Source organism: Ranitomeya variabilis, chromosome 1 (genome assembly GCF_051348905.1).
Source record: "Ranitomeya variabilis isolate aRanVar5 chromosome 1, aRanVar5.hap1, whole genome shotgun sequence".
Taxonomy (NCBI): domain Eukaryota; kingdom Metazoa; phylum Chordata; class Amphibia; order Anura; family Dendrobatidae; genus Ranitomeya; species Ranitomeya variabilis.
The window spans coordinates 684,190,388-684,213,236 of record NC_135232.1 but is presented as its reverse complement, the minus strand read 5'-3'; the positions used below and the strand labels follow the sequence as shown (position 1 = coordinate 684,213,236).

The 22,849-nt window shown below is 44.0% G+C and overlaps 1 long non-coding RNA gene across 1 annotated transcript; it reads right to left on the bottom strand.

Moving 5' to 3' along the window:
- Positions 1-3,596: 3,596 nt before the first annotated feature.
- Positions 3,597-4,135, bottom strand: LOC143817202 (uncharacterized). The gene is made up of 3 exons (XR_013224090.1): positions 4,043-4,135; positions 3,879-3,945; positions 3,597-3,653 (listed from the first exon to the last, which is right to left on the bottom strand). It is a non-coding gene; the product is annotated as an uncharacterized LOC143817202 (long non-coding RNA).
- Positions 4,136-22,849: the final 18,714 nt, after the last annotated feature.

Sequence of the window (22,849 nt, the reverse complement as noted above, 5' to 3'; positions counted from 1 at the left end):
CAAACGGTGGTTCCCCCCCATATATGGGGTATCAGCGTACTCAGGACAAATTGGACAACAACTTTTGTGGTCCAATTTCTCCTGATACCCTTGGGAAAATAAAAACGTGGGGGCTAAAATATCATTTTCGTGGAAAAAAAAATATTTTTTATTTTCACGGCTCTGCGTTATAAACTGTAGTGAAACACTTGTTGGTTCAAAGTTCTCACAACACATCTAGATAAGTTCCTCGGGGGGTCTAGTTTCCAATATGGGGTCACTTGTGGGGGGTTTCTACTGTTTAGGTACATCAGGGGCTCTGCAAATGCAACATGACGCCTGCAGACCAATCCATCTAAGTCTGCATTTCAAACGGCGCTCTTTCCCTTCCGAGCTCTGCCGTGTGCCCAAACGGTGGTTCCCCCCCATATATGGGGTATCAGCGTACTCAGGACAAATTGGACAACAACTTTTGTGGTCCAATTTCTCCTGATACCCTTGGGAAAATAAAAACGTGGGGGCTAAAATATCATTTTCGTGGAAAAAAAAATATTTTTTATTTTCACGGCTCTGCGTTATAAACTGTAGTGAAACACTTGTTGGTTCAAAGTTCTCACAACACATCTAGATAAGTTCCTTGGGGGGTCTAGTTTCCAATATGGGGTCACTTGTGGGGGGTTTCTACTGTTTAGGTACATCAAGGGCTCTGCAAATGCAACATGACACCTGCAGACCAATCCATCTAAGTCTGCATTTCAAACGGCACTCCTTCCCTTCCGAGCTCTGCCGTGCGCCCAAACAGTGATTCCCCCCCATGTATGGGATATCAGCGTACTCAGGACAAATTGGACAATAACTTTTGTGGTCCAATTTCTCCTGTTACCCTTGGGGAAAAAAAAATTGCGGGCTGAAACATCATTTTGTGGAAAGAAAAATTTTTTTTTTAATTTTCACAGCACTACATTCTAAACTTTAGTGAAACAATTGGGGGTTAAAAGTGCTCACCACACATCTAGATAAGTTCCTTAGGGGGTCTTCTTTCCAAAATAGGGTCCATTGTAGGGGGTTTCCACTGTTTAGACATGTCAGGGGCTCTCCAAAGGCGACATGGGTTCCGATGTCAATTCCAGCCAATTTTGCATTGAAAAGTCAAACGGCGCTCCTTCCCTTCTGAGCTCTGCCATGTGCTCAAACAGTGGTTTATCCCCATATATGAAGTATCAGCGTACTCAGGACAAATTGCACAACAACTTTTGGGGTCCAATTTATCCTGTTACCCTTGGGAAAATAAAAAATTTGGGTCAAAAAGATCATTTTTTGTGAAAATTAATATGAATTTTTTTTTTAAGGCTCTATATTATAAACTTCTGTGAAGCACTTGGAGGTTCAAAGTGCTCACCACACATCTAGATTAGTTCCTTAGAGGGTCTACTTTCCAAAATGGTGTCACTTGTGGGGGCTTCCACTGTTTAGGCACGTCAGGGGCTCTCCAATCAAGCCATGGGTTCCGATCTCAATTCCAGCAAATCTTGCATTGAAAAGTCAAATGGCGCTCCTTCCCTTCCGAGCTCTGCCATGTGCCCAATCAATGGTTTACCCCAACATGTGGGGTATCAGCGTACTCAGGACAAATTGTACAACAACTTTTGTGGTCCAATTTCTCCTGTTACCCTTGGTAAAATAAAACAAATTGGATCTGAAGTAAAAATTTTGTGAAAAAAAAGTTAAATGTTCAATTTTTTTTAAACATTCCAAAAATTCCTGTGAAGCACCTGAGGGGTTAATAAACTTTTTGAATGTGATTTTGAGTACCTTCAGGGGTGCAGTTTTTAGAATGGTGTCAATTTTGGGCATTTTCTGTCATATAGACCCCTCAAAGTCACTTCAAGTGTGAGGTGGTCCGTAAAAAAAATGGTTTTGCAAATTTTGTTGCAAAAATGAGAAATTGCTGGTCAACGTTTAACCCTTATAACTCCCTAACAAAAAAAAAATATGTTTCCAAAATTGTGCTGATGTAAAGCAGACATGTGGGAAATGTTGTTTATTAACTATATTATGTGATATAACTCTCTAATTTAAGGGCATAAAAACTAAAAGTTTGAAAATTGCTAAATTTTCATAATTTTTGACAAATTTTGGGTTTTTTCACAAATAAATGCAAGTCATATCGAAGAAGTTTTACCACTATCATGAAGTACAATATGTCACGAGAAAACAGTCTCAGAATCACCAGGATCCGTTGAAGCGTTTCAGAGTTATGACCTCATAAAGTGACAGTGGTCAGAATTGTAAAAATTGGCCCTGTCACTTAGGTGAAAACAGGCTTCGGGGTGAAGGGGTTAAGTACCAAATTGGCTCTGTCACTAAGGCCGGTTTCACACGTCAGTGGCTCCGGTATGTGAGGTGACAGTTTCCTCACGTACCGGAGACACTGACACACGTAGACCCATAAAAATCAATGCATCTGTGCAGATGTCATTGATTTTTTGCGGACCATGTCTCCGTGTGCCAAACACGGAGACATGTCAGTGTTCGTGGGAGCGCACGTATTACACGGACCCATTAAAGTCAATGGGTCCGTATAAAACACGGACCACACACGGACCTTCTCCGTGTGCAGTCCGTGTGGCGTGCAGGAGACAGCGCTACAGTAAGCGCTGTCCCCCCCACATGGTGCTGAAGCCGCGATTCATATCTTCTGTGCAGCAGCGTTTGCTGCATAGAAGATATGAATAATAGTGTTTAAAATAAAGATCTATCTGTCCACCACCCTCCCACCCCCTGTGCGCCCCCCCCCCCCCCCCCCGCTGTTCTGAAAATACTCACCCGCCTCCCCTCGCAGTGTTCTGTGCTGGCCGCCCCTTCTACTGTATGCGGTCACGTGGGGCCGCCGATTAGAGTCATGAATAGGTGACTGTAAATGAGCGGCCCCACGTGACCGCATACAGTAGAAGGCGCGGTCAGACCAGGAAGCATCGACAGCCAATGAGGGAAGCGGGTGAGTATTTTCAGAACAGCGGGGGGGCGCACAGGGGGTGGGGGGGCGGCGGACACATAGATCTTTCTTTTAAACACTATTATTCATATCTTCTATGCAGCAAACGCTGCTGCACAGAAGATATGAATCGCGGCTTCAGCACGATGCAGTGTACCACACGCATGGGTACCACACGCTCCGTGTGGTACCCACTCGGCACACGGGCGGCACACGTGTGCCGCACGTATGGCCTACGTGAGCTCACGGGCACACGGACACGGATAACTCCGGTACTGATTTTTTCCAGTACCGGAATTATCTGGACGTGTGGGACAGCCCTAAGGGGTTAAAAAAAAAAAAATCGTATTGACATCACATGACAATCACATGTTTTACCTCCGTTTTTTCGGTCCAGAAATCGGACCTTTTTTTTCTCACATATGGGTATGAGCCCTTGTCCTGACCTCCTCACCGTTCAAGTCAGGAGCACGCTGTAAAGCCTGTTAAAAAAGACAAAAAACAAAGACATTTTAGACTGAAAACAACATAAAGTTTAAAAAAATATATATATATTTTTTTTATTTTTTTTAATTTTTTTTTGAAAGGTGCTTACCCAATGACGACCGCCCTAACTCTCACGCTGACGACCCTGGGAGCTGCTTTGAGGACCTCTGGATCGAGCACCAGAATCAGAAGACTGTAAGAAAAAAATACATTAAAAATGATGTGCTTGTATGTAGACTTATGTGTTGTGTGCAGTGTGATGTCTATAATAATCAATTTGTATGTGTTGTATGTTGTGTGATGTCTATAATGATCTGTTTATATGTGTTGTGAGCAGTGTGATGTCTTTAATGATCTTTTTTTTATGTGTTGTGTGTAGTGTGAGGTTGTGGTTCTGCGATGCATGCAAGAAACTTACCAATTGCGAGCCCACTCCAGGTATCTCTCCACCCCTTCGGTCTTCTTCTGGAAGCACCTGGAAGCAGCTTCCTGATATATAAAAATGATAGATTGATAAATACATAAATTAATAAAATAGATGGATAGACAGACAGACAGGGCAAACAATAAAATTATATTTACCTCAGTGCGCTGACGACGCGGAGGAGGGCTCCCAGAAGAAGACATGGCTGATAGCTGGCTGATGGCTGAGATCTTCTGTGGCTGGCAGGCTCTTATCTTTCGAGCGGTCTTCTTCTCAGTGGTCTTATGAGTGATCAGGGAGGTCCTTAGGATCCGGATCTGCACTGATCTGCATGCAATTAAATAGCATAAACAAAAAAATGGTCAGAAGTTTACTCTTCAAAGAGATTATGCCTATGTAACATCTAACACTGGGGCTGTGAGAACCTTTCTCCCCTTCTGCAAAAAGTGGAGCACTGCACCCGTTCACATACTATCATTTGGGTGGCTGTGATGAATTCCGTGAAGATGGAGTCATACCAGTATCAAGGACCCAAAGACCCCCCACACCCCACCCCCCACCAAAAAAAGCATAGGGTCGCTCAATGCAAAGTAGCTGGTGTAACTGCTGGGAAAAGGGTAGCCCAATAAGGAATTACATCGGCCCCATAAGACAAGCGGAGCTTAACCCTTTGTAAACCTGCGATGCATCAAATTTTCTCCGCACCCCAATAAAATACTACTTTAAAAAGATTTTTGAAAAAGTTAAGTTCTGGAAATTTCTGGACTTACTACTAAGGCTACTTTCACACTAGCGTCAGACGTCGCACGATGAATTGCGTCGTTGCGACGCACCGACGCTAGCAGTGAATGCACCGCATAACGGGGGCAGCGGATGCTGTTTTTCAACGCATCCGCTGCCCCATTGTGATATGCAGGGAGGTGGGGGCGGAGTTCCGTCGGAAAAGACGGGAACGACGCAACAAAAAACGTTACAAGCAACTTTTTTGGTGGCGACGGTCCGACGCAACACGACGCAACCGTCGCATGACGGTTGCGACGTGTGGCAATGCGTCGCTAATGCAAGTCAATGGAGAAAAAACGCATCCTGCAAGCACTTTTGCAGGATGCGTTTTTTCTACAAAACGACGCATAGCGACGTGCAGTGCACGACGCTAGTGTGAAAGAGGCCTAACAGAAGAAAAAGTAAACATGAATGCATGGCATTTCTTTCTTTCAGCCACAAGATGGCAATATTGATTCTTAGATGAACCAATTAAGGTGCAACATTTGATTCAGTTGTTTTCTGGGGCCATTATGGCTCAGCTACTATTAAATTGAATAGGAGCTACATTCACTGCTGACATCCGGCCATGAGACAGAGCTATAAGCAGCTGATCTGTTAAACTATCTGTTGTCTGACATACTATGGATAAGTCATCAATATCATAAGGCCTGTCAATCCCTTTAAAATGTTTCTGCCGGTTGCGGGATGGATGAAAGGAGCTGCCAATCAAGCGTGCTATGAGACCCCTGCACATGGGTCACAACAGGTCGTACGGCCAAAGATGAATTTGTTGCTGCTACATCGCAGCGCAATGAAAGTGAATGGGGTCACAACAAGTGGCATCCGCATGTCCTGCGTACCCAATGTTAACCCCTTTACCTCCAAGGGTGGTTTGCACGTTAATGACCGGGCCAATTTTTACAATTCTGACCACTGTCCCTTTGTGAGGTTATAACTCTGGAACGCTTCAATGGATCCCGGTGATTCTGACACTGTTTTCTCGTGACATATTGTACTTCATGATAGTGATCAAATTTCTTTGATATTACCTGCGTTTATTTGTGAAAAAAACAGAAATTTGTCGAAAATTTTGAAAATTTTGCAATTTTCCAACTTTGAATTTTTATGCAATTAAATCACAGAGACATGTCACACAAAATACTTAATAAGTAACATTTCCCACATGTCTACTTTACATCAGCACAATTTTGGAACCAAAATTTTTTTTGTTAGGGAGTTATAAGGGTTAAAAGTTGACCAGCAATTTCTCATTTTTACACCACCATTTTTTTTTAGGGTCCACATCACATTTGAAGTAATTTTGAGGGGTCTATATGATAGAAAATAACCAAGTGTGACACCATTCTAAAAACTGCACCCCTCAAGGTGCACAAAACCACATTCAAGAAGTTTATTAACCCTTCAGGTGTTTCACAGGAATTTTTGAATGTTTAAATAAAAATGAACATTTAACTTTTTTTCACAAAAAATTTACTTAAGCTCCAATTTGTTTTATTTTACCAAGGGTAACAGGAGAAAATGGACCCCAAAAGTTGTTGTACAATTTGTCCTGAGTACGGTGATACCCCATATGTGGGGGTAAACCACTGTTTGGGCGCATGGGAGAGCTTGGAAGGGAAGGAGCGCCATTTGACTTTTCAATGCAAAATTGACAGGAATTGAGATGGGACGCCATGTTGCGTTTGGAGAGCCACTGATGTGCCTAAACATTGAACCCCCCCACAAGTGACACCATTTTGGAAAGTAGAACCCCTAAGGAACTCATCTAGATGTGTTGTGAGAGCTTTGAACCCCCAAGTGTTTCACTACGGTTTATAACGCAGAGCCGTGAAAAGAAAAAAATCTTTTTTTTTCCACAAAAATTATTTTTTAGCCCCAAGTTTTGTATTTTTCCAAGGGTAACAGTTGAAATTGGACCCCAAAAGTTGTTGTCCAATCTGTCCTGAGTACGCTGATACCCCATATGTTGGGGTAAACCCCTGTTTGGGCGCACGGGAGAGCTCGGAAGGGAAGGAGCCCTGTTTTACTTTTTCAACGCAGAATTGGCTGGAATTGAGATCGGACGCCATGTCGCATTTGGAGAGCCCCTGATGTGCCTAAACAGTAGAAACCCCCAATTATAACTGAAACCCTAATCCAAACACATCCCTAACCCTAATCCCAACGGTAACCCTAACCACACCCCTAACCCTGACACACCCCTAACCCTAATCCCAACCCTATTCCCAACCATAAATGTAATCCAAACCCTAACCCTAACTTTAGCCCCAACCCTAACCCTAAGTTTAGCCCCAACCCTAACTGTAGCCTTAACCATTACCCTAACCCTAGCTCTAACCCTAATGGGAAAATGGAAATAAATACATTTTTTAAATTTTTTAATTTTTCGCTAACTAAGGGGGTGATGAAGGGGGGTTTGATTTAGTTTTATAGCGGGTTTTTAGCGGATTTTTATGATTGGCAGCCGTCACACACTGAAAGATGCTTTTTATTGCAAAAAAAGTTTTTTGTGTTACCACATTTTGAGAGCTATAATTTTTCCATATTTTGGTCCACAGAGTCATGTGAGGTCTTGTATTTTGCGGGACAAGTTGACGTTTTTATTGGTAACATTTTCGGGAACGTTACATTTTTTGATCGCTTTTTATTCCGATTTTTGTGAGGCAGAATGACCAAAAACCTGCTATTCATGAAGTTCTTTTGGGGGAGGCGTTTATACCGTTCCGCGTTTGGTAAAATGGATAAAGCAGTTTTATTCTTCGGGGCAGTACGATTACAGTGATACCTCATTTATATATAAAATAGTTTTTATCGTATAAAAGCGCCAAAACATAAAAAAATGATATAAATGAGGTATCACTGTAATCGTACTGACCCGAAGAATAAGCCACCATACAGCATCATCAGCGAAAAAATAAAAAAGTTATAGCCCTCAGATACTAAATAGGTATACTTTTATTGTTTTTTTTAATTTAAAGAAATGTATTTATAGGAACAATATTTTTTTTTTTTGGCATTTTTTTGGGGATTTTTTTTTTTTTTTTTTTTACGCTATAACATTGCCCCAGGGGGGGGCATCATGTTATAGTGTAAGATCGCTGATCTGACACTTTGCTGTGCACTGTGTCAGATTGGCGATCTGACATGCACAGCTCCAGGCTTCCCGTCGCCTGCTCTGAGCAGGCGCCGTGAAGCCACCTCCCTGCAGGACCCGGATGCCGCGGCCATTTTGGATCCGGGCCTGCTGCAGGGAGGAGGAGGTAAGAGACCCTCGGAGCAACGTGATCACATCGCGTTGCTCCGGGGGTCTCAGGTAAGCACGGAGGGAGCCCCCTCCCTGCGCGATGCTTCCCTATACCGCCGGAACACTGCGATCATGTTTGATCGCAGTGTGCCGGGGGTTAATGTGCCGGGGGTGGTCCGTGACCGCTCCTGGCACATAATGCCGGATGTCAGCTGCGATAATCAGCTGACAACCGGCCGCGATCGGCTGCGCTCCCCCCGTGAGCACGGCCGATCGCTATGACGTACTATCCCGTCAAGGGTCAGATAGGCCCAGGTCACCTTGGCAGGATAGTACGTCTAAGGTCAGAGAGGGGTTAAAGATAGGTACGCAGGACGCATGCAGAAGTAGGCGGATCTAAACGGAAGAAGCGTGGAAGTGGGCGGAGCTTCAGGGAGGAAGAACACAGCTGTCCGCAAAGACCCTTACGCAAGTGTGAACGTAGCCTAAAGTCCTTACTATGTAGCCTAAAGGATAGGCTTTATTTGGGGTTTTGGATCTGTGAGAATGTATTTGAATCTCTATATTGGAGGTTAATATAGCCAGGAGGAACTGGTTTCAATAGTGACTAATAAAAAAATAAATAAATACATTTAATGGCAACTTTTAAATGTAATGACACTATTCAGCATAATGCACGGAAGTGTGATCAAATTTTTTTTTTTAAATAATAATACTATCCAAACCTGCAGCGTGTTCACATTCACATGATGTGGCAGTGGCATAAAGGGTGTCACAGCCAAAGATGGCTCAAAAGAATAAATAAATGCAAAGGGACTAACCTCATCTATAGTCAATATGTCCATAGTGCTGTACATCCTAATCCACTAGTAGGATTCTTCCAGAATTGATTTTAAAGGAAATCCTAAATATATCAACTCTAGGATTACCTGAACTGGTGGCGTCCTATGTAATCCAGCCATAGATGAAAGGTGATCAAACTGAACCAATGGAGTATAAGACAAATCACCAAGAATTTGAATACAAAATAGATCAAATTTATTATTACACATGAAACACACATATTAAAGTAAAAGAATATATGAATCCAAAATGAAAATGGAAACATATGGAGGAGGCATATTCAAGTTGTGCTTTCAGATTATTGTCATATTCTATAGATGAAAGGTGGCGGTGCACCAAGAGACATCAGCGGGGAAGGAATATTGGGGCACCAGACTATTAGGTCGGCGTCACACTAGAGAGAAATACGGATGAGTGAGAGACGCAAAAACAACGCATTGCACTCGGACAAATGTTTCTCTATGGGGCAGCTTCCATCAGCCGTATATTTCTCTGCCGCATTTTACGGGCTGAGAAAATTGCAGCATGCTGCGATTATCAGCGTATTGCGCAAAAAATCCGCCAATGCAAGTCTATGAGTGCGAGAAAAACTCGCACACTACACAGACCATCAGTGTGACTTGCGAGAAATACGCACCTGTGTTCTATAGAAAAGTCGGCAATTCAGTGCGGTGTACAGTAAAATCACACTGACAGGTTAGAATAGAATATATAAAATTAATGTCTACACATAGCATATATCATTGACACACACACACATGCCTGCGCACTGCAGTACTTTCCTCTGCCGGAGCCGCAGCGTGAGGACAAGAAGAGGACGTCATCGTAAGAAGATGGGAGGCCCTGGACCGGACCGCGACGCCCATCAGACCGGACCGCAGCGGGACCGCCCCTGGGTGAGTATAATCTAACCTCTTTTTCTCATCTTTCAGGATACATCGGGGCTTATCTACAGCATTACAAAATGCTGTAGATAAGCCCCTGATGCCGATGGGCTTAACTCATCTTCGATTTTGGGGGTGACAGGTTCCCTTTAATAGCCTAGAAAGGGACCATGGTTATTGCCCCCCCGGCTAAAAACATCTGCCTCCACCCACCCCAGAACAGGCGCATCTGTGTGCAATGTGGCATTGGCATATGGGGTAATAAGGGGTTAATGTCACCTTGCTATTGTAAGTTGACATTAAGCCTGGTTAATAATGGAGAGGTGTCAATAAGACACCTATCCATTATTAATCCAATAGTATGAAAGGGTTAAAAAAACACACACATTAAGAATAAAGTATTTTAATGAAATAATTAAACACACAGGTTTAACATCTTTATTGCACTCTCAATCCAAGGGAAGCCCTCGTTCTCGTGGAAAAAATTCCCAAATAAAAAAGCAATAATATGCCATACCTGTCCGCCGTACAGTCAAGTCCCACACTGTAAATCCATCTCAAGGGGTTAAATACATTTACAACCAGGAGCGTTGCTAATGCTGCCGCTACCGGCTGTAAAAGACTGGGGAATAAATGAAATCCAGGGAACGGAGCTTCGATAACTAGCGGTGCCATCACCGAAGCTGCACGCCCTGGCATCATGAAGTCATATTAACATATTAACACGCACCGCTCCTAGCACATTAACCCCCAGAACACTGCGATCGCAGCATTCCGACGGTATAGGGAAGCATCGCGCAGGGAGGGGGCTCCCTGCGTGCTTCCCTGAGACTCTCGGAGCAACGCGATGTGATCACGTTGCTCTGAGCATCTCCTCCATCCTCCTCCCTGCAGGCCCCGGATCCAAGATGGCCACAGGGGGCCTTCCGGGTCCTGCAGGGAGGTGGCTTGCAAGCGCCTGCTCAGAGCAGGCGCCTGCAAGCCTCCTGCAGTGCCTGTCAGATCGCTGATCTGACACAGTGCACTGCAAAATGTCAGATCAGCGATCTGACACTATAATATGATGTCCCACACTGGGACAAAGTAAAAAAAAAAAATTTTTACATGTGTAAAAAAAATTAAAAAATCCTAAATAAAAATCCTAAATAAATTAAAAAAAATATATTGTTCCAGTAAATACATTTCTTTATGTAAATAAAAAAAATACAATAAAAGTACACATATTTAGTATCGCTGCGTCCGTAACGACCCGACCTATAAAACTGTCCAACTAGTTAACCCCTTCAGTGAACACCGTAAAAAAAAAAAAGAGTCAAAAAACAATGCTTTATTATCATACCGCCAAACAAAAAGTGGAATAACACGCGATCAAAAAGACGGATATAAATAACCATGGTACCGCTGAAAACATCATCTTGTCCCACAAAAAACGAGCCACCATACAGCGTCATCAAAGGAAAAATAAAAAAGTTATAGTCCTCAGAATAAAGCGATGCAAAAATAATTTTTTTTTCTATAAAATAGTTTTTATCGTATAAAAGCGCCAAAACATAAAAAAATGATATAAATGAGGTATCGCTGTAATCATACTGACCCGAAGAATAAAACAAGCCACCATACAGCATCATCAGCGAAAAAATAAAAAAGTTATAGCCCTCAGAATAAGCGATGCAAGTCTAGGTAGCTAAACTCTTTGTTTACCTGCACCTTTTGATGTGGTAATAAAACAGCAGAAAACCGCAAAAACAAAAACTACAACTAAGAGTTAGGCTATGTTCACACATTGCGTTTTTGCCGCTTTTGTTTTCTGAGGGCAAAACTTGCTCTCTTGCCAGTAAAGAAACTGCTTACAAAAAGCTGGTTTTGCTGATTTTTTATTGTCTTTTGTGCATGTTAATAAAGTTTAGTGCCCCTCAAAAAACATACAACTTCCTTTCGTAAAAAGCACCAAAAACACAGCAAAACCTGATACCTGCGTCTTTGCTGCCTTTTTGCACTTATTCGTTGCTTTCGATGGGTGAAAAAATGCTGAAAGGAGTGCCGTGCTGCAGCTTGCAAAAACGCAACCATTTTCCAAATCAGTATGAAAAAAAACAATGTGTGGGCCAGAGATTTCTGAAATCTCATAGCCTTTGCTGGTACTGTAAAACACAGCTTAAAATTTGCATAAAAAAATACAGTAAAAAAAACGCAACATGTGAACAAAGCCTAAAGGCCCCGTCTCACATAGCGAGATCGCTAGCGAGATCGCTGCTGAGTCACAAGTTTTGTGACGCAACAGCGACCTCAGTAGCGATCTCGCTATGTGTGACACGTACCAGCGACCCGGCCCCTGCTGCGAGATCGCTGGTCGTGTCGGAATGGCCTGGGCCGTTTTTTCGTCATTGAGGTCCCGCTGACATCGCTGAATCGGTGTGTGTGACACTGATCCAGCGATGTCTTCACTGGTAACCAGGGTAAACATCGGGTTACTAAGCGCAGGGCCGCGCTTAGTAACCCGATGTTTACCCTGGTTACCAGCGTAAATGTAAAAAAAAACAAACAGTACATACTCACCATCTGATGTCCGTCAGGTCCCTTGCTGTCTGCTTCCCACACTGACTGAGCGCCGCAAAGTGAAAGTGAAAGTGAAAGTACAGCACAGCGGTGACGTCACCGCTGCGCTCTGCTCTCACTGTACGGCGGCTCAGTCAGAGCAGGAAGCAGACGGCAAGGGACCTGACGAACATCAGATGGTGAGTATGTACTGTTTGTTTTTTTTGGTAACCAGGGTAAACATCGGGTTACTAAGCGCGGCCCTGCGCTTAGTAACCCGATGTTTACCCTGGTTACCCGGGTGCTGCAGGGGGACTTCGGCATCGTTGAAGACAGTTTCAACGATGCCGAAGTCGTTCCCCTGATCGTTGGTCGCTGGAGAGAGCTGTCTGTGTGACAGCTCCCCAGCGACCACACAGCGACTTACCAACGATCACGGCCAGGTCGTATCGCTGGTCGTGATCGTTGGTAAATCGCTATGTGTGACGGGGCCTTTAGAAACACTCTGGATTATCAGAATGAGCTCACTGACAAATTCTTAGATAACTCGTTCTGCAGCTATCAATAGCAAGTGCAAAATAAAGGCAAAACAGTACACATTAATTAAAAAAACCCGACTGCAAAAATTATTTTTAGACAAAACTGCATGCATTTAAGATGAGAAAAAAATTCTAAACCTCCTTAGAAATAAGTGGCCATGGGGATGCTTTACACTTAATTAAAATTGGGTTAGGCCTGTTTCGCACGTCAGTGGCTCCGGTACGTGTGGTGACAGTTTTCTCACGTACCGGAGACACTGACTCACGTAGACACATTAAAATAAATGTGTCTCTGCACATGTCAGCGTGTTTTCACGGACCGTGTGTCCGTTTGAAAAACACGGAGACATGTCAGTGTTCGTGGCAACGCACGTATCACACGGACCCATTAACGTCAATGGGTCCGTGTAAACACGTACCGCACACGGATGCTGTCCGTGTGCCGTCCGTAGCCAACTGAGTACCACACAGACTATGCAGGAGACAGCACTACAGTAAGCGCTGTCCCCCCAGTGTGTGGTGCTGAAGCCGACATTCATTCCTTCTTCCCAGCAGCGTTTGCTGGAGAGAAGGAATGAAAAATCATTGTTTTTTTTGTTTTTTTGTGGTTAAAATAAAGTTCCCGGCAACCTCCCCCCTCCCACCCCCTGTGCGCCCGCCCGCTGGCATTAAAATACTCACCCAGCTCCCTCGATGCTTCCTCTCAGCGCCGCAGTTTGTCCTGTATGAGCGGTCATGTGGTGCCACTCATTACAGTGATGAATATGCGGCTCCACCTCCCATAGGGGTGGAGCCACATATTCATCACTGGAATGAGCGGTACCACGTGACCGCTCATACAGGACAAGCTGCGGCGCTGAGAGGAAGCATCGAGGGAGCTGGGTGAGTATTTTATTTCCAGCGGGCGGGCGCACAGGGGGTGGGAGGCGGCAGGTGACAAGGAACTTGATTTTAAAGACAAAAATAATTAAAAAAACATTCATTTTTCATTCCTTCTCTCCAGCGAACGCTGCTGGAGAGAAGGGATGAATGGCGGCTTCAGCACCACGCTGGGGACAGCGCTTACTGTAGCGCTGTCTCCTGCACGGTCCGTGTGGTACTCAGTCGGCACACGGCTGCCGCACGTGTGCCACACTGATGTGCCACGTGAGCTCACGGACACGGATAACTCCGGTACTGATTTTTCCGGTACCGGAATTATCTGGACGTGTGAGACTGGCCTTATGGGGACTCCTCAGTATCTGCAGCACTACCAAACGCTATTGTATGATTACACAGTAATTTTTTTTTTAGAGTTGGACAAATTCAATGCAGTATTCAGATGGAATCTACATCCATTTTCGCTGCCTTTTGGGGTGTTTTCTGAAGTGTTTTTCTTAAGAGATTTGGGGGTATGTGCTCAGGGAGTTTTTGAACATGCAAGTTTTTTCTTTTTTGTTTAATGTGGTGTGTGTATGGGAGATTTTTCTGCTACAGTTTAATCATTAAAATTGTAGTCTTAAATGTTACCACGTCAAATAAAAGCACCATTTGTACTAGAGGTGTAGGATGCTTATTCCAGAGAAAATGTTAGGGGGGGTTTTATGTGAATTTTTGCGCAGCACTCTCTCTCAAATCCAAATCTAAAAAAAGTAGGTGTGAATATACCCTTGAAGAGGTTTTTTAAGTGTCTCTTTTTCACATGGTTTTATGCAGTCTTTTGACATGATGGTGTCAAGTTTAAAGTGGATTGTATAAAAAATCTGCCTCAAAGTGTCCGTTTCAAAACCTTGTAGGAAAAAAAGCATTCCAAAAAACATGTATGAACAGGGTACCGTATATGAAACCATTTTTTTATGTGGATTTTGGGGCAGATCTGCTTCAAAATCCCATCAAATACTCAGAACTAAATGAAGTCTGGTTGACGCTGCACCTCTTGCAACAATATTAGTTTTTGATGGAAGATGCAGTTAAAGGAGTTGATCAGGAATAAATATCGGGTCTGCGCTTTTCTCCAAAAGCCTCCCCACTCTTTCCTATGGACTGCATATGAAACTGTAACTTGACTCCATTCACTTTAAGGCTGCCGTCACACTAGCAGTATTTGGTGAGTATTTTACATCAGTATTTGAAAGCCAAAACCAGGAGTGGAACAATTAGGCCGGGGTCACACACAACATATAAAAATACGGTCCGTTTTACACGGACGAGAATCGCACAAATGTTTACATAACAGTGATCAATGTGCAGTGCGAGGATGCGATTTCCTGGCATCAAATTATCCGTGTGACATCCGTATGGCGAGATTTTCTCGCCAGCTTGCAAAACGGACATAGAATGGATCCATGGCCTTAAATATTAGTAAAAACATATATACAGTCTAAATTATATATATATATATATATATATATATATATATATATATATATATATATATATATATATATATATATATGTATATGTGAGACACACATATATACATATATTTATATTTCATACAGCGCTAGAGAGCAGAAAAGCCGGTAATTCAATTGCCGGCTTTTGCCATCTCCTTCCCAAACCCGACATGATATGAGACATGGCTTACATACAGTAAACCATTTCATATCCCTTATTTTTTTACATGTCCCTCACTACTAATGTTAGAAGTGTCTGTGTGCAAAATTTGGGGGTTCTAGCTGTTAACATAAAGGGTTAAATCGTGGAAAAACTGGCGTGGGCTCCCGCGCAATTTTCTCCGCCAGAGTGGTAAAGCCAGTGACTGAGGGCAGATATTAATATCCTAGAGAGGGACCATGGTTATTTCCCCCCCCGGCTAAAAACATCTGCCCCCAGCCACCCCAGAAAAGGCACATCTGTAAGATAAGCCTACTCTGGCACTTGGCCACTCTCTTCCCACTCCCAAGTCGCGGTGGGATATGGGGTAATAAAGGGTTAATGTCACCTTGCTATTGTAAGGTGACATTAAGCCAGGTTAATAATGGAGAGGCGTCAATAAGACACCTATCCATCATTAATCCAATAGTAGTAAATGGTTAATAAAGTACACACACATTAGGAAAAAATTATTTTAATGAAATAAAGACACAGGGTGTTGTAATAGTTTATTAAACGCTCAATCCAATTGAAGACCCTTGTCACCTGAAACAAGGTTAAAATAAAAAAATAAAAAACAATATCCCATACCTCTCCGGCGTTACAGTCAAGTCCTATGATGTAAATCCATCAGAAGGGGTTAAATAATTTTACAAGCAGGATCCTGCTAATGCAGCCGCCCCTGCCTGTAAAAACTGGGAATGAATGGGAAGCAGGGGAATGTAGCTACCGAGACTTGCGGTGCTGCGCCCCCTGCTGGCAGAAACTCATATGAACTCCAGTGCGGGAATTTTTATGAATATTTTCTCACGCTCGAGTTCTCACACTCATTTGTAGCCGAAACGTCGCCCAGACATGTGGGTTGATTAAAATCCTGCACATTTTTCCACTGAAACAATGGAGTGCTGCCTCTTTTTTGGAATTCTATGAAGTTTGGATAATCATTGGACAGATTGTCTAGGGGCCTTGCACCCGAAGATAAGTATTTATACTGTGATGTTCCTTTTTTTGTTTATATATATATATACCGTGTTTCCCGATAGTAAGACACCCCCGATAGTAAGACGTAGTGGGGGTTTTAGCGGGGTCGGCTAATGTAAGTAAACTGTACGTTGGAAAAATATAAGCCATAGTACTGGTACCTTTTGCTGCATTACCGTATTTTTCCGCTGCCCGGAATCAGAGCTGGGAAACCATGTGGTCCCGATGATTAAGTGCAGTGAATATTCATGCAAATGAATGCTGCACTTAAGCAGGGACACACATGGCTTCCCCAGCTGCTGATTCCTGCTGGAGAGATTTGTGTGTCCGGGGGAGGAGGAGGCAGCAGTAGGGGCCAGGAGATCGCTGCACACCTGCCTGCCATGCTTGGACGCCGAGTGTTGTGCACACACAGGACCTGTGATGATGTAAGAAGTGGGAGGGCTGGAGCGTCACATGGCAGCTCAGAGCCCTCCCTCTTCTTGACCTCATCACAGGTCCTTCAGGCTCCCCACTAGAATCTGCAGCTTCCTCATAACCTGTGCTGTGGAAAGGCAACAGAGAGAGGTCCAGGGTCCGTCGGAGAGGTGAGTATATCCATATTTTTTATTTTAATTCTTTATTTTTTACATGAATATGGATCCCAGGGCCTGAAGGAGAGTCTCCTCTCCTTCAGACCCTGGGAACCATCCTGGATACCTTCCGATACTTGTGTCCCATTGACTTGCATTGGTATCGGTATCGGCGATATCCAATACTTTTTGGATATCGGCCGATACCATCCGATACCGATACCTTTGAGTATCGGAAGGTATAACTCAACACTACTTACGGCGCAATCGCAATATACGGCGCAATTTTCCAATATAAGACATACCCCGAAAGTAAGACATAGTGGGACTTTTGAGTGGTAAAAGAATGTAGGACACTGTCTTACTTTCGGGGAAACACGGTATATATATATATATATATATATATATATATATTTATATTTATATTTATATTTCATACAGCGCTAGATAGCAGAAAAGCCGGTAATTTAATTGTTTACCACCACGGATGAAACGCTTGTGGTAAACATGGACACGCTGGTGGTAAAAGTGGACACATGGATGACACGCTGGTGGTAAAAATGAACACACGGATGGCACGCTAATGGTAAACATGGACACATGGATGACACGCTGGTGGTAAAAATGGACACATGGATGACACGCTGGTGGTAAAAATGGACACATGGATGACACGCTGGTGGTAAAAACGGTAAAACGGATGACAAGCTTGTGGTAAAAATTGACACACAGATGAAACGCTGGTGGTAAAAATAGACACACGGATGACACGCTGATGGTAAAAATGGATACGCTGGTGGTAAAAATGGTCACACGGCTGACATGCTGGTTTTTAAAAATGGACACAAGGATGACATGCTGGTGGTAAAAATGGACAAACGAATGACACGCTTGTGGTAAAAATGGACACACGGATGACACGCTGGTGGTAAACATGGACACACGGATGACACGCTGGTGGTAAAAATAGACACACGGATGACACGCTGGTGGGAAACATGGACACGGATGACATGCTGGTGGTAAACATGGACACACGGATGACACGCTGGTGGTAAACATGGACACTCTGGTGGTAAAAGTGGACACACGGATGACACGCTGGTGGTAAAAATGGACACACGGAGGACACGCTGGTGGTAAAAATGGACACGCTGGTGGTAAAAATGGACACACAGATGACACGGTGGTAAAAATGGACACACGGATGACACGCTGGTGGTAAAAATGAACCCACGAATGACACGCTGGTGGTAAAAATAGACACACGGATGACACACTGCATGGTAAAAATGGACACACGGATGGCACGCTGGTGGTAAACATGGACACTCTGGTGGTAAAAGTGGACACACGGATGACACGCTGGTGGTAAAAATGGACACACGGAGGACACGCTGGTGGTAAAAATGGACACGCTGGTGGTAAAAATGGACACACAGATGACACGCTGGTGGTAAAAATGGACACACGGATGACACGCTTGTGGTAAAAATAAACACACGGATGACACGCTGGTGGTAAAAATGAACCCACGAATGACACGCTGGTGGTAAAAATAGACACACGGATGACACACTGCATGGTAAAAATGGACACACGGATGACACGCTGGTGGTAAACATGGACACACAGCTGACACGCTGGTGGTAAAAATAGACACATAGATGACACTGGTGGTAAAAATAGACACACGGATGACACGCTGGTGGTAAAAATGGACACGCTGGTTGTAAAAATGGACACGTATGACACGTTGGTGGTAAAAATGGACACACGGATGACACGCTGGTGGTAAACATGGACACACAGCTGACACGCTGGTGGTAAAAATAGACACATAGATGACACTGGTGGTAAAAATGGACACACGGATGACACGCTGGTGGTAAACATGGACACGCTGGTGGTAAAAGTGGACACACGGATGACACGCTGGTGGCAAAAATGGACACACAGGTGGCAAAAATGGACACGTATGACATGCTGGTGGTAAAAATGGACACACAGATGACACACTGGTGGTAAACATGGACACGCTGGTGGTAAAAATGGACACACGGATGACACGCTGGTGGCAAAATTGGACACGCAGGTGGCAAAAATGGACGCACAGATGACACGCTGGTGGTAAAAATGGACACACTGATGACACATTGGTGGTAAAAATGGACATACGGATAACACGCCGATGGTAAAAACGGACACACAGATGACACACTGGTGGTAAAAATGGACACAAGGATGACACGCCGGTGGCAAAAGTGGACATACGGATGACACACCGATGGTAAAAATGGACACACAGATGACATGCTGGTGGTAAAAATGGACACACAGATGACATGCTGGTGGTAAAAATGGACACATGGATGACACGCTGATGGTAAAAATGGACACACAGATGACACGCTGCTGGTAAAAATGAACACACTCTTGGCATGCTAATGGTAAACATGGACACACGGATGACACGCTGGTGGTAAAAATGGACACATGGATGACACGCTGGTGGTAACAACGGACAAACGGATGACACGCTGATGGTGAAAATGGACACGTTGGTTGTAAAAATGGACACAGATGACACGCTGGTGGTAAAAATTAACACACTCATGGCATGCTAATGGTAAACATGGACACACGGATGACACGCTGGTGGTAAAAACGAACACACCGATGACACGCCAATGGTAAAAACGGACACAAGGATGACACGCTGGTGGTAAAAATGGACATACGGATAACACGCCGATAGTAAAAACGGACACACGGATAACACGCTGGTGGTAAAAATGGACACACCGATGACACGCCGATGGTAAAAACGGACCAAGGATGACATGCCGATGGTAAAACTGGACACATGGATGACACGCTGATGGTAAAAACGGACAAACGGATGACACACTGATGGTAAAAATGGATACACGGATGACACGCTGATGGTAAAAATGGACACGGATGACACGCTGGTGGTAAAAATGGACACAAGGATGACACGCTGGTGGTAAAAATGGACATACGGGTGACACACCGATGGTAAAAACGGACACATGGATGACACACTGGTAGTAAAAATGGACATACTGTATGGATGCCACTGGCTCCCATTCCCTCAGTGTATCCAGTTCAAATTACTAATACTCACCTACAAAGCCATCCATAACCTATCTCCTCCATATATCTCTGAACTAATCTCCCGATATCTTCCCTCACGTAATCTCCGGTCCTCCCAAGACCTCCTTCTCTACTCCACACTTATCCGCTCCTCACCCAACCGCCTCCAAGACTTCTCCCGAATATCCCCCATCCTTTGGAATTATTTGCCCCAACACATCCGACTATCAACCACATTTGGATCCTTTAGACGGAACCTGAAAACCCACCTCTTCAGGAAAGCCTACAGCCTGCACTGACCCCACTGCCTCCTCAACACTACCGAAGCTACCGCCTCACCAACACCGGAGCTCCTACAACCCTCAACCTATTGTCTACATCCCCACCATCCTGTAGAATGTAAGCCCGCAAGGGCAGGGTCCTCGTCCCTCTGTATCAGTCTGTAATTGTTAGTTTGCTTACTGTGATATCTGTAATTTGTATGTAACCCCTTCTCATGTACAGCACCATGAAATCAAAGGTGCTATGTAAATAATAATAATAATAATAACACGCCGATGGTAAAAACGGACACATGAATGACATATTGGCAAAACCAGACAAACGGATGACACATTGGTAAAAACGGACACATGGATAACGCACTGATGATAAAAACACACACGGATGACACACTGGTGGTAAAACAGACATACGGATGACACACTGGTGGTAAAACAGACATACGGATGACACACTGATGATAAAAAGGACTCACGGATGACACTCTGATACTGGCATTTCAGGTACATGTTTTACGAACGTGTGAAGGAGGCCTTATAGTGGTCAGAGCTGTGCATTCTGATACAGAGCTCCAAATCCCCTGCACAGAATTAAGCCTTTAATGATTGCCCACCATGTTAGGCCGGTTTCACACATCCGTGTCTCCAGTACGTATAGTGACAGTTTTCTCACGTACCGGAAACACTGACACACGTAGACCCATTCAAATGAATGGGTCTATGCATATGTCATCGTGTTTTGAGGGAACGTGTGTCCGTGTGCAAAACACGCAGACATATCCGTTTTTACCCGCTACATGGGCCGCAAAACGTGCCACACACATGCACACGGAGAACAGTGTCAGCGAGCGAGCACAGTCTCAGTGACGTCAGCGCTTTTTACTGAGCCTGTGCCCGCTGCTTCTCATTCATTCATTCTCCCCTGCTTGCGCTGCTCGGTGGCAGAGAAGGGGAGAAGGGATGGCAGCCGGCTTCAGCACCACGCAGGGGAACAGTGCTTACTGTAACGCTGCTTCCCCGGTGGCCATCCAGGTGGTACTGATGCAGCACACCGGTTGTGCCGCACCTAGTACACAGACAGACACACGGACACTGATATTTCGGGTACCGTTTTTTCCGGTACCGGAAATATCAGGACGTGTGAAACCGGCCTTATAATGTGTTGTGGTTTTTCTTTTCTGTATATGGGAAAAATCAGACCCTATTTTCACCTGTGTTCTCGATCTTCTTTCCATCCATTCTCATTTTTGGTCCGTAAGTCGTTGTTGAATTTTGTTTTTTTCTTTGGCCATTTTTTTTTTATCTCCGCCATCAGTGTGGCACTTGTTGTTTTTATATGCACAAGAAAAAAAATGACAAGCTACTCCTACCCATGGAACAGGAAAAAGAAGAACAGCAGAAGGATGTCATCAACGCGCGCCATCCATTTTTTAACAGACCCTTTCAATTGAATGGCTGAGTTAGATCTGCAAATTGAATTACTGTAAATAAGGACACGTATCCGTTTGGTTGCGGACACTTCTCTGGCCCAAAATACAACATTCAAATGCATGAATTATCCTATAAACTATAATGGGTACATGGTCTATCCATGAAAAATATGAATAGTGCACAGACATCTGAATTAGGCCTAAGCAGTCTATCCATGATGCACATAGTTGCAAAGTGTTTTCTTGATATAGTGGAGTTCTTGAAACCCCCCCCAATCAGCGCTGCAACTTACTAATAGGGGTGCAGTAGACTATTTACCTATGGATTACCCAGGCTGAAAAACTGCACAATATTTTTTTAAAAATGGTGTCTCCCAGAGATCTTTTATGACATCTTGAAGGACTTATTATGTAGCAAAAAAATATATACGGTAATACACAAGAAAATATGCAATTGAAAAAAAAGTCTTCCCCCCCCACTACCTCAAAAAAGAAAAATTAAACATATATACTGTTAAAAAATGGTGTAGGTGTGTGTATGTGCAAACATAATTCCAAAACATGTAAATACAGAGAGCAAAAATTAAGAAAAAGAAAATGGCTGGCTCTTTTAAGGATATGGACACCTTTTGGGGCATTTTTTTTTTTACTTAAATGCATACATTGTGTGATAAAAGATTATTTTTGTAATTGTGTTTCATTAAGGCTACTTTCACACTAGCGTTAACTGCATTACGTCGCAAATGCGTCGTTTTGCCGAAAAAACGCATCCTGCGAAAGTGTTTGCAGGATGCGTTTTTTCTGCATTGACTAACATTAGCGACGCATTTGCGACGCATTGACACGCGTCGCAACCGTCGTGCGACGGTTGCGCCGTGTTGTGGCGGACCGTCGGGAGCAAAAAACGTTACATGTAACGTTTTTTGCTCCCGACGGTCCGCTTTTTCCGACCGCGCATGCGTGGCCAGAACTCCGCCCCCACCTCCCCGCACTTCCCCGCACCTCACAATGGGGCAGCAGATGCGCTGGAAAAATGCATCCGCTGCCCCCGTTGTGCGGCGGAGACAACGCTAGCGTCGGGAACCTCGGCCCGACGCACGGCAACGGGCCGAGCCCGACGCTAGTGTGAAAGTAGCCTAAAATGTTGCATCATTTGATTTTTACAAGCTCTTTGCC